Source organism: Coenobita brevimanus, chromosome 110 (genome assembly GCF_032717465.1).
Source record: "Coenobita brevimanus isolate Jiangsu-jjx chromosome 110, ASM3271746v2, whole genome shotgun sequence".
Lineage (NCBI taxonomy): Eukaryota > Metazoa > Arthropoda > Malacostraca > Decapoda > Coenobitidae > Coenobita > Coenobita brevimanus.
Window position 1 is genome coordinate 35,114,318 of NC_137063.1, and position 13,376 is coordinate 35,127,693.

Sequence of the window (13,376 nt, forward strand, 5' to 3'; positions counted from 1 at the left end):
CCACCTCAGTGTGTTCCTCCTAACGCTTCCTACCACATCCACATCCACACCACAATGCTCCTTTATATCCTCATTTGTCAGCCTGTCTCTCCATGTGACTCCACAGGCTCCTCTCAAATAACTCATTTCCACTGCTCTCACTTCTAACTTGTGTTCTTCCAACAACATCCAAGTTTCACTTCCATTCGTTAGAGTTTGTATCACAATACTGTCATGTAGTAACTTTTTCACTTCCATGCTCACTTCCCTGTTTCTTATCACTGCTTTCAAGGAACCAGCAACCCTTCTTCCTTGTTGTACCGTTTCAAGCACTTCATCCTCCAAACTTCCATCCTTACTCATCACACTACCCAAGTACTTAAATGGACTCACATTTTCCATTTCCTCACCATCCAACCTCACTGTACATTCACTGACTTCACCTCTCTCAAAGACCATCACTTTACTCTTCCCTACATGCACCTTTAGATTCTGTTTATTACACACTCTCCCAAACTCATCCACCAAGCCTTGCAGCTCTCCTTCGTCTTCACTCAACAACACAGTATCATCTGCAAACAACAGTACAGGGAGTTTCCAAACACTAGCTTCTCTCACCAGGGCCATTCCAACATCCACTACCTTACCTTGTACCTCTTTTATTACCCCATCCATGTACAGATTGAACAACCATGGAGACATGACACATCCCTGTTTCAACCCAACCTTCAAAGAGAAAAATTCACTCAGTTCACCATCCACATTCACTGCTGCCTTAACACCATCATACATACATACTCTTCACAGCATTCATCAACTTTCCATCTACACCATATATTCTTAATACTTTCCACAATCCTTGTCTATCCACCCTGTCATATGCTTTCTCCAAATCCATGAAAGCCGTATACAACTTCTTTCCCTTCTCTAGAAACGTTTTCACTAAAGATCTAAGAATGAATATCTGATCTACACAACCTCTTCCCTTCCTAAAGGCTCCCTGTTCTTCTCCAACTAATTCCTCTGTTCTTTCTCTAACGCTGTCAGTAAGTATCCTACCATACACTTTTCCTATTATACTAAGAAGACAGATGCCCCTATGACTACCACACACTTCTTTTTTCCTTTTTCCTTTGTACAAGGGAATAATTATACCTGACTTCCAATCCTCCGGGACTCTACCTTTCTCCTAGGCCAATCTGCACATTTTCCACATCCATTCTACTACTATCTTTCCCCCATACTTCAGCATTTCACCACACACTCCATCAGTTCCTGGGGATTTCCCTAATTTAACTGTCTTCATTGCTTTCACAACTTCTATCCTACTGATTTCTTCCTGTCTTCTCACCTCCCTCCTCCCAGCCATTCCCTAGGCACTTATACTCGCATTACTTCCATCCTCTATGTTCAGCAATTCCTTAAAGTGTTCTCTCCATCTGCTCACTTTTTCTCCCTTCTCCACTAGTAATCTACCATTTTTATCTTTCACTCCCCTGCTAACCTCACTTCCACCCTATCTTACTCTTTTCACCTCTTTCCGGAACATTTTCTTACAGTCCCTCCACTTTACACTCAAGTTCCTTCCAAATTCCTCATCCGCTCTCTTCTTACTCTTTCTTACTAATCTTTTCACCTCTCTCTTTCTTTCTGCATATAACTCTTCCGCCTCTCAACTTCTTCCACGCCCCTGTTTCTCATCCATTCATTGTATGCTTTCTTCTTTTGTGCCACAGCCTGTCTTACCTCTTTATTCCACCATGCTGTTCCTTGCACACCCCTCTATCTTCTCTTCATCCCACACACCACATCACATGCTGCACATATTTCTTCTGTAAATATCCTGCACACACCTTCCATGTCCCCCATCTACTCCATTTCATATTTGCCCAATCGTTCCTCCACTTCTCTCTTATACTTTGCCTTTTTCTCATCCTCTTGTAACCTTTCCACTCTTCTTACAAATACTCCTTCTTCCCATCCCTTCCTTCTTCTATTTCTCCATCCTAATTGGACCTTGATTCTGGCCACCACCAAGTAGTGGTCAGAAAGTCTACTCCCCCAACCTCTATAAGCTCTTGCATCCATTACACATTTTTGCATCCTTTAATCCACACACACATAATCAGTCATTGCCTTCCTTTCATTCAGTTCACTACCCACCCTTCTCATCACTCACCATGTATACCTGTTTATCATCTTGTGCGTGAAGAGAGTATTGGCTATCATCAACCCCCTCCCAGCACAAATGTCCACTAACGCATTGCCATTCTCATCTATCTCAGCAGGCACACCCCACTCACCAACTTTTCCATCCACCTTCACATTCCCTACTTTACCATTCAAATCACCAATCAAAAACACTCACTCATTCCTTCCAAACTTTTCCATGCACACTCCCACATTTGTCCAGAACTCTTCTCTCACTCTGCTTGCACGATCTTGCGTTGGCGCATACACACACACAATCGCCCACATTTGTATTCCAACTTTCAATCTTACCCACACAATCCTTGACCCAACTGATCCATTCTCTCTTATGCTCTTCTTCCATCTTTTACTCACAACTCTACATAGATAGGTAGATATAATATATACAGTAAATGCTCAATTAACTGGAATGCATGGGGATTCTTCCATTCCCGATATGGAATTTTCCGGATAACCGAATGTTACTGTTAGAAAGTTTCTGGGAGGTCAAGCAAATGAAATAGTACCAAACTTGGGACTGATCACAAACCAGCAAACATTACCAAAAATTACTGAAAGAAAAATTTAGCTTATGTTACAGGCCAAAATAATTTTGAAAACCTAGCTTCATATACTACTTTATCCTGTACTGTACAGAACTTGTCAAGAATTATATATAGGGGGATCATCAGGATCATGAGATGAGGATTCAGATAGTGGAGGAGGAGAAGTGGAAGGAACAAGGTCAGGAGCTGATGAAGTGGAAGGAAGGGCAATTTGAATCAGTGATGACCAGTATCCAGAATATTTTCAACCCCATGCTGGATCGAATTTGCATTCTGGTTATACAGATGTGCCGATGCATCGGATGCCGGTTCATTGAGCTTTTACTGTATATCTATATCTATCTCTATCTATCTACCTATCTGTCTCTATCTATCTATCTATCTATATGTCTGTCTATCTATCTGTCTGTTGCCAGACGTCATAATCTCGTACGGGGTGGCCATTTTTCTCTGAGTTATTTGTTTTACAGGGAGGGGCACTAACCCTCCACCAACCCACTTGACACATAGGGAGTATGTATGGTTTGGTTATATGGTTACTACCCAGCATTGTAAATGGTTTCTTGGCTTACAGGAAAGAGCGATGGCTGAACAGGGAGCTGTAGATAGAGGCATTAATGAACAGTACAGAGCCCTCAAGAACAATCTCTTGAGAGTTACTGATGTAACATGCGGTTGGACAAGAGGACCACCAAGACATAAAATAACTTGGTGGTGGGATGAGGGTGTAGAAGCTGCAGTTAAGGAGAAAAGAAGGCTTTTCCGGGAATGGAAGAAAGGTGGTAGCAAGGAGGAATACTTGGCTGCCAAGTGTAGGGCTAGAAGAGAGCCATACAGGGTGAGGTCTGAGTCACAGAGACTTTTACTTGATAACCTAAATCATGGGGAAAAGAAAAATCTGATATTTAAGGAGGCAAATCAGGTGAAGAGGGATAATTGGGATATTATAGGTGCGCAGTGTGTGAAGAATGATGATGGAAGCGTAGTGGTGAACAGTGAGGATATTAAAGATGCGTGGAGAGAGCATTATAGCTGGTTGTTGAATGAGGAATTTGACTGGGACAGGGAAGGTTTGGAGCCAGCAGATCCAGTGTTTGGCCCTTGGCCTTTGATTGATGCTACTACTGTGAGTGGGGCAATAGGCAGGATGAAGGTGGGGAAGGCAGCAGGTGTGTCTGGGTTGACTGCCAAAATGTTGAAGGCCTCAGGAGATATAGGGGTGATGTTAGTCACTGACCTTATAAATATGATTATATATGAGTGTGGTGTCCCAGATGATTGGCTGAAGAGTGTAATTGTAAATGTGTATAAAGAGAAGGGTCATGCCCTGGAAAGAGGAAATTATAGAGGTATAAAGCTTTTAGATCAGATAATGAAGGTAATGGAGAGAGTTTTAGAAGGTATGATTAGAGAAAGAGTGAATATTGATGAGATGCAGTTTGGGTTTATGCCAGGTAGGGGGACCACTGATGCCATATTCATTGTTCAACAGCTTCAGGAAAAATATATTGGTAGGAGAAGGGATCTGTATATTGTTTTCGTTGATTTGGAAAAGGCCTTTGACAGAGTCCCTAGAGAGGTGGTGAAGTGGGCAATGAGAAAGCTTGGCTTGGAAGAGTGACTGGTTAGGGTTGTTATGGCTATGTATGTGTGAGCTCACCCCCAGGTAAGAGTGAATGGAGATTTGAGTGATGAGTTTTCTGTGAAATACTGGTCAGTGGAGGGGAGCCAAGCAAAAATGACTGGGCGCCTGTGCAGGACATCAGACGCTGCAATTCACTAAGCTCGCTTCGCCAATTCACCATCTAGGAGGAGATTCAGGAACTCGCTGTACAACTGTGTACAGTGTTGCCACTTTTTCTATACCGTTATCTCTCTCTCTCTCTCTCTCTCTCCTGGCAGGAGATGTGAGCCACCCTGAGTACTTTTGATTCATTTATAAGTTATTTATAATTGTGCTTTCATTTGTTAATTTGGTTTTGTTATATTTAGTGATATTTATCATTTTTTGTATACGGCGACAGATGACCCGTTATTGCAGTACCATGATTGATTTTCATTCATCCTTTTTCTTTCCCCTTCCTCCATCTCTCTCTCAGCCTGACAATGCCTCCATCATCACCACCCCCCGTCATACCGACAATTCATTTAACCTTGCTCCTCTCCTGCCTGTCTCTCTCTCTCTCTCTCTCTCTCTCTCTCTCTCTCTTTCATTGCAAGAGACATTTTGGATATTTTCTCTTACATCATATTGTATATATTGTAAATTTGACATTTCCACACCACCCTTGAGGTCAAGGCCACCGACTGGGTGTGGAAGTGTTGCCGCTCGCGAGTGATTTTTTTTTTTTTTTTTTTTTTTCCGGTATTGGCATATGCCTACTATTTTGTCCTACATATTAGCTTATGATTATAAATGTGATTTTTCCTCGCCCTTAAAATTACGGTTAAAGCCAGTAAATGTGAGCATTTTTCCCTAGCAACACCTGTACAAGCTATGCTTGGGTCTACGGAGGGGTACGTACTTTACCTTAGGCCAGACTGGGTGTGTCATTGTTGCTACTCACAAGAATTATATGAATTATTTCTTTTACTGTGGATATTGGCATATTTCTTCTTTTTTCAGGCTCATAATCTTATATCCATAACTGTGATATTATTACCCACCCTAAAACTACACTAAAAACCATTAAAAGTGACTACAGTTTCCATTAGCAACACTGTACAATATGTATGCCATGTTTCTGTGTTACTGTATAAATATTTTATGCATAATAAGATTACTGTTGATTCATCCATCAAAATACACAAGTGTAAGTTTTATTCATCTGAATTTATCGTATTTGTGATGCCTTGTACATAAATAGCTTCCGTTTCACATCACAAGTTGGGGAAACGTGGCATCATTGTACACAGGTGCGGGCCACACCACAGCCGCAAATTTACGCGAGTCCTACTATACACCCGCCAGCTGCACCTGCGAAAGCAGTCAAGGTGGAGCATCAAAAGTGTCAGTGCGACAAACAATTTTTATTAAATTACAATTTCTCTCTCTCTCTGCCTAGCAGTCAGTATATATGCTACAAAGAGTAGACTATTATTTTGTTAATGGATACATTATTAACCAGGAAATGTAGTCCTTGGATTGCTCAAATCTCTGGAGGACCCCTGTAGTTTACTGGCTAAACCTACATTATTAACCAGGAAACGTGCTAGTCCTTGGATTGCCCAAATCTCTCAGAACGGGCAGTTTACTGGTTAAACCTAACACTACACTTACGATTAACATTGGCAAGCTGAGAATCCCTACGCAATCTCGGGCAGGTCACATTTTAACACCTGATGTGGTGTGAATACTCATGCAGATAATGTGCATTCTCCGGGAATCCTCAGAGAGGCCCACAGCTCAAGATACTCCACAAGGTAATTCAGATACAGCCTCGGATTGTCTTTACGGGGGTCTCGAACTTCCCCTTAACCTACGGTACATATGTATGTACAGGCCCTGGACATAATGTGTCCTGTGGGGCCAACGGGCAAGACATCAGATCTACACCCACATTACCATTGCCTTCTCTCTCAACTGACTCAGAGATTATGGGTGTGGATTCAAATGGCACAGGAAGGACATGTCCCTGATTGGTGGTACGTTGACACACATTGCAGGAACGCACAAAGCTATCTATTTCTTGTCCCATCCCTGGCCAGAAAAGGTCAGCATGGATGTGGCCCTGGGTTTTCCTTTTGTCCATGTGACCTCCTGAGGCTGAACAATGACCCCATTCTAACACTGCTTGGCGATACTTAGCGGGAACGACAAACTGCAGTCGAACCTCGCCCTGGAGTGTTCATGACTCACGGTAGAGCCGTCCTTGTTTACGAAGGAACTTGGTTTGACCTCCCTGTGAATACTTAATCACTCTACCCTTTTGCTTCTTTCACATGGCAGAAAGTGTTGGGTCAGAGTGTTGTTCTTGGACAACATCTTGACTACAAATCAGATCTTGCGGCGATGCAATGGTCACAGGGGTGACACAATTTGGAGCCTCAGTCATGGCTCGTGTTACTGCATCCGAAGTCTGAGTAGCGTCATCTACAGTGCAACTATACTTGGCACCGGGAATGTTGCCTATAATAAGGTCAAACAAAGGTTCTGGCATGACTACTGCAAGTGTCGTACCAGTGTAAAATGGATATGCCACCTGGATACGTGCCTCAGGGAACAATCTCACTGATCCATCAATAAGCTGAGCTTGGATCTGTCGACCTGTGTACTCCTCAGGCTGAACTAGACTCTGCCCAACAGAGCAACCTGAGGAACCATTGTCTCTCAGGACCTTTACAAGAATGCCTCCCACAAACCCTGACTGAACAAGGAAGGCACTATTACCTGTGAGAGGGCCTGTGGAGGAAGCAGCCAGCCACTGATGAGGCTGCTGAATGAATGATGCGGCAAACATGGTGCCATAAGAATTAGGTACCTGAGGGGTCGTACTCACTGTCTGGGGAGATGGAGCGTTGACCACCTGTGGCGGAGTGTTCACTGTTGCAGGGGGACTAGTAAACTGTGGAGTAGTACCTGTGCTGCTAGGAACGACACCACCGTACTGCTCTTGAGGAATAAAGGCTGCTTTCGCCTCCTGCCTCCGATACACTGGGTCTGTTGCAGAAAAGGACAGTCCCGACCTTTGATTGCTTGGCTGATACTGCTGCTGGTTAGGGTACTTGTCATACCGCTTCCACTCAGGTTTCAGGGTATTTTGCCCCTGGTCCTTCTTCTGCGGTTTGTTTGGACCTTGACCATTATTCTGAGAATGGCCTTGATGCTGGGGTTTAGTCTGAGATGGTTTCCCAGATTTGTCAGCTTTCCTGTTCCAGGTGTGTTGCTTACCAGTTTAATACCTGTATGCAGTGTAGAATGCATCAGCCTTCTCCACCATTTGGCTGGCATCCCTTACCTGGCAGATCTTAAGCTGAGCTATAAGCTCAGCAGGCCACGACTTTTCTAGCTGCATGCACAGCATAAGGTCAGTTATCCCCACTCGCGTGGAAGGAGTTTCATCTTTCTCCATCCACTCATCTAAGTATGCAGTAAGCTGATCAAGAAACTGAACGGCAGTCTCTTTTTCTTGTAAACGCGCCCTCATAAACTGACTCTTAGCGTCGTCAACTGTGAGACCGTACGCTTTGACGAGTGCAGCCTTCATCATCTCATACGTGAGATTATCTCTACAAATTCTGTGGAGAATATCGAGAGCAGGGCCCTCAAACAAGCTAAGGAACTGGAGCCCCTTAGCTGCATCATCCAGCTGGTACAGCTGAGCCATGTCTTCGAAACGAGTCATGAATGGCTCAATTCGCTCGCCTTCCTTGTATGGAGGAAGCTTGATGTGTGGGGTCACCAGAACATGTGTAGGGAGAGCACTCGTGGAGCTTGGGTTAGCTGCACCAGATGTGTCTGAAGCCAAGGAGTCTCGCTTGAGCTTCAGCATCTCAAGTTCATGTTTTTACGTGCCTCGCGCTCGGCACGTTCGTGTTCTTGTTCTCTCTCTCATTGTTCTCACTCGTATTCACGCTGTCCTCTTGTTGTTCTTACTCGTGTTCGCATTCTCTTTCGTGTTGTTCTTGCTTGTGTTCGCATTGTCTCTCACGTTCCTCGTGCTGTTCTCGCTCGTATTCATGTTGAATTCTACACTCTTCACGAGCATCATTCTCACATTGCTGCTGCTAACTAAACCGAGAGAATACTTATTCCTTGATTTGTTCGGGGTCGCTAAGCCCCATATCTTTGGCTTCCTGTACATAGATATTAGTAGTCATGATTCTAACTCAACTAAGGCTGAGTGGGCTAAAGACTGAGTACTGAGTGCTATTTTGCAGAGAAATGCCAGTAATCAAGAGTAAAGAATATAGGCATGGGTTGGTGGTTACCAGTTTTATCTAGTTAAGCTGGTAAAGAAAGAAAATTATAAAAAAAAAATGACTAGGAAAACTATTACATAAAATTAATAGGAATGAATCAATAACCACCAGTAAGATAGTGCCTATAGACTTTAATGATAAATACCTAGGTGTGAGTGAGTGAGTATTATCTTGTTAATAACTTTAGAGCTAGGAGTTAATATCCTGGAATGAGGTTGCCAGATGTCACGTGGGTTTGTGAAATTATGAATAAATAATTGTAGCTGTTGCTTAAAAATAGAGACAAGGGACTGACTTGTGAAAATCAAGTAGTAAGTTTTACCTTATGCTGGCTTACTTCGCCGATTCTCTAGAGACGAGAATTTATAAACTTTCTCAACAGTACACAGCAGAGACTAATAACTCACGAGTGCTGTTTGTAGTACTGTTAGCCTCTCGAGAAAGGGACTCCACCCCTGACAGTCAATAACTAATGCTAATAATAATAAAACAGGTTCTTGCCAGTGCATTAACTCCTGGTTGGCACAACGGATTTAAGCTTGATACAAAAGAACTGGCCTAAGTAACAGTTAAGGATAATGTGAAGAGTTTGTGCAAACTAGGAGCTGCAACTAAAATAAGCTTAATGTGGAGAAATAAAACACGATTTTAACCACATTAAGCTCAAAGAAAAGAACTGTAAATTTATTGATTACAATGAAATAAATTTACATTACGAGTGTCAAAAATGAATTCAGAATAACAAGAAGAATACACTCACTGGCTTATTCAAAAGCTAAACACACTTATGCCTAGAAAAACCAAAAGAAATACAGTCGACCCTCTGTCTTCGCGGGGGTTAGGGGCCTGAGACCCCCGCGAAGATCGAAAATCCGTGTAAAATTGGTGCCCCCCTAAAAACACCCCTAGCCCCCAATTTCCTTCTTCAGTGAAAGAAAACCCCTGTGTACATGTCAATAAACACTTTATTTATAATTAAAGTATGAAAAAAATAGATTAATTGCGTAGGTGGATGGCCGCTCACACCGCTCGTCACAGCTACACTCACCCTCCACCACCGTTACCAGGATTTTACCTCCCGTAACTTGTCCAGCAATTCTACCTTCTTCAGCAGGGTCATTACCTTCTTCTGGCGCTTTGGGGTGCCTTCAGGAGATGTCTTGGCTGCTCTCTTAGGGCCCATGGTAGATAAAATGATGATGTCACGGAGAGATCAGCGAGTATAAGCACACACAAGCGTGGTCACAGTGAGAATGGGTTTCGGGACAATTCGCAGTCACAACAATAACAAGACAATTTGCCGTCAGGACTTTTTGCCGTCAGGACGATTCCCCGTCATTTATTTACATACTATAATAGTCTTTTAAATACCTGTATACGAGTTTTAAAAGTGGTGATGGTTTATTGTTTTTATAATAAGTGTAGTGACATCTGTTGAGGCTCAGCTATATCTTTCCCCATGGTTTGCGTCCACTATGGCCGATTAGAATAACACGTTGGATATTGTCATTTGAGATGAATATATACTTGTACCTCTTCAGAGTCGTTTTAAAATATAGCCAGGATGTTGTAGTACCAATGAAAATTAATGAAGACAGCTACAGGTGACGCTAGAATATAATTCAAAGTCGACTACAGCGAAGTAGAAACACGTTAATTATTGGCTAGAAGTGCAACTTATAAATGATATCCAAAGCCTATGCTATTGAATGAACATAGACTTTGATAGATCCCCCTAAAAATTAGTTGTTAAAGTATTAATTATTAAAAAATAAGTATATTTATAGAATAACGGGGAATCGTCCAGGGTGCGAATTGTCCTGACGGGGAATCGTCCAGGGTGCGAATTGTCCTGACGGGGAATCGTCCAGGGTGCGAATTGTCCTGACGGGGAATCGTCCATGTTTTGACGACGAATTGTCTGACGGAGAATGACGACGGCGAATTATCTCGGAACCTGAGAATGAGAGAGCCTGCCGCAAGAGATTAAAAACAATGCGATGGTGGCGCTGCGGGCGGTATGCAGCGTATGGCGCGTGATTTTAATGTGTTTCCATTTTTCTCTGGACTTCAAAAAAGGTTATTTGGTTTCCCTGGTGACAAACCACAAACAATCGAAACCGCAAACAGCGGAACCGCGAGAACAGAGGGTCGACTGTACTGGTCAGTGGAGGGGAGCCAAGCGAAAAAGACTGGGCGCCTGTGCTTGACATCAGACGCTGCAATTCAATAAGCCCTCTTCGCCAATTCATTGTCTAGGTGGAGATTCAGGAACTTGCTGTACAACGAAGACGCTCTTCACTCTGGGCGCAAACGGTCCTATTCTCGCGATGACTCAAAGCTAACTTCAAACAGTTGAAGGGGGCGAGAGATGGCCATGTTTGCCAGAAGTAGGGCATGGCCTAAGTCAACGGTCAACGGTAAACGATATACGCTCACAATAAATCACTCAGTGAAGGCACTAATGTCATGCATAAGAATGATCACTTGTGAAACAGTGAGAAATGTTCTGAAAACCATCCCAATCGGAGTGAATACGAGGACGGTTGAACTGAGTGATGCGCAGTGGGAATTCCACTAGAATTCGTGGTTTTCTCACTGAAGTACAATGTCACAAATTTATAAATACGCTCGCGTGAATTCGTGACATATATATATATATATATATATATCATCTCATCTCATCTTATCTCATCATCCGTTTGAGTGTCCACTGCAGGACCAGCCTATCCCTACTGAAGTGGGGATGATACAGACAATGTATCTCTATCATGTGGCTTAGGCTGTCTAGTAGAGATTGTATGTAGGGTGAGAAGTGCTTGTAAGTGTAATTGTTGTGTTGGAATGGCTTTGGATGTGTGTGTAGTCTGTGAACCAAGTGTAATCGGCCCACACAATCTGACAGAGTGCAAGCATACTTTATAGTATACGACACTTGTTCCACCACAGCACCCCTTGCGTCCACCAATGCAGTACATGGCCAGAAGAACACTCCCAAAGTTTATTACCCTGGCGGGGCGCGAACCCTCATTCTTCAGTGTACGAAAATGCACACTTTACCACTGTAACGTGTGTGTATATATATATATATATATATATATATATATATATATATATATATATATATTATACATATATATAAAATATATATATATATATATATAGTGGGCTCGCATAGTGCGCGAGAGATTGGGCGGTGCACGAGCTCGCGCACTGGGAATTCGCGTACTAGGAATACATAATCTTATGGGAATAATTACATATGGGCGGTAGTACCCCCTCATACCTGGACATTTTTTGGCCCTTAGAGACATAATAAAGGTCATATGTTTCAGACATTGTACCAAAGCTATAGCTACAATAACAAAAATATGGGTAGTCACCTTAACAACAGTAGACAACAGGCCTGATGACCTTAAATAACGGGTTCCGAGGCGCGGCAATACTTACAGTGCCGCACTCCCCACTGCACCTCCCACCGCACCAACACTTCCCTCCGCAGACTGCTCTTGATCACCTTCCCCAGGAGCATCAAAGTCACTCACTTCGGCCATAAACCCTTCAAAGTCCAATGCTGACACTTTTGACATTGCATCCTCTTCATCTTCAACAGGATCAGGAGCAGACGATGTCAATGGTTCCGGTATTTCACCAACTTGAGCCTGCTGTGAGTAGCATGTTATGAGCATCTGTCTTCTCCTGTTTATTTCTTCCCTGTGCCTGTCTGTAGAAACGGAAGAATTTTTCAATACCAACCAGAAGTTCCTCCGTTCTTAGGTTGCTCACTTCCTGTTCCTTCACCTCTTCCTTGAGCTTATCCACGGCAGCAAGGATCTTGCTAATGTTTGACATACACAGCTCAGTCCTGCCTTCCATCACGCATCAACATGACGACATGTGATGCACAGTGTGAGGGGTGGTCGCGCACTAGTAGAAAATGGCATTTTTGAGCCACTCCTTGCCTTTGCCTCGCGTTCTGTGCAATAAACTCGCGCATTAAAGGGTTTTTAGTTATGATTTTTGGTCACTCGTGCACAAGGCGAATCGCGCACTGCGGTGACGCGCACTGTGCGAGCCCACTGTATATATATATATATACATACATACATACTGTATATGTATAGCACGTACAGTAATCCAGTGTTGTGCTGCACTTAATTCATTGCACTGTGAGTTATAATTGTTTAACACTGCACATTGTTCTTAACTGCATCATGCCAGTTTCAACCGCCAGTTTGCACTCCACAGTTGGTCCTTTGCACTCTAAGTTCTAATTTCTTAACACTGCACAACACTGTAAATTCCCGTGTGGTCTGGTGGCAAGGTATTGGAGTTTATTCACCGTTTATTCACAAAAACAAGGACGTGTGGCTTCCATTGCGATAAACATCCACTCACGATCGAATTTAGGCAGTAACTGTTGATGACGGTGAAATAGAGTTGCCAGATCGCAATGGCCACATTACCAAACTCCTCAGTTTTCATTACTAAATTTAACTTCTCGTAAACCTAGCATTTATTCTTCACTTATTATATATACAAATGGAAATACATGTAATCACTCTCCTTATAATTAACAGCATGTTGATTATTTTCACGCTGTGTTGGCTAGCAGATTAATCAGAGAGAGCAAACAATCCAACATCTCCATCCTGTGTATCCTCATACATCTGAAAAATCCGATTGGTAATGCATTATTCTGATTCATCACCAAACGAA

General features: G+C 42.9%; 1 protein-coding gene across 1 annotated transcript in view; it reads left to right on the forward strand.

Annotated features, from left to right (window-relative positions):
* Nucleotides 1-13,376, forward strand: part of Zwilch (zwilch kinetochore protein) — a 200,053-nt gene that overhangs the window by 173,854 nt on the left and 12,823 nt on the right. The gene's annotated exons all lie outside the window — the stretch shown is intronic.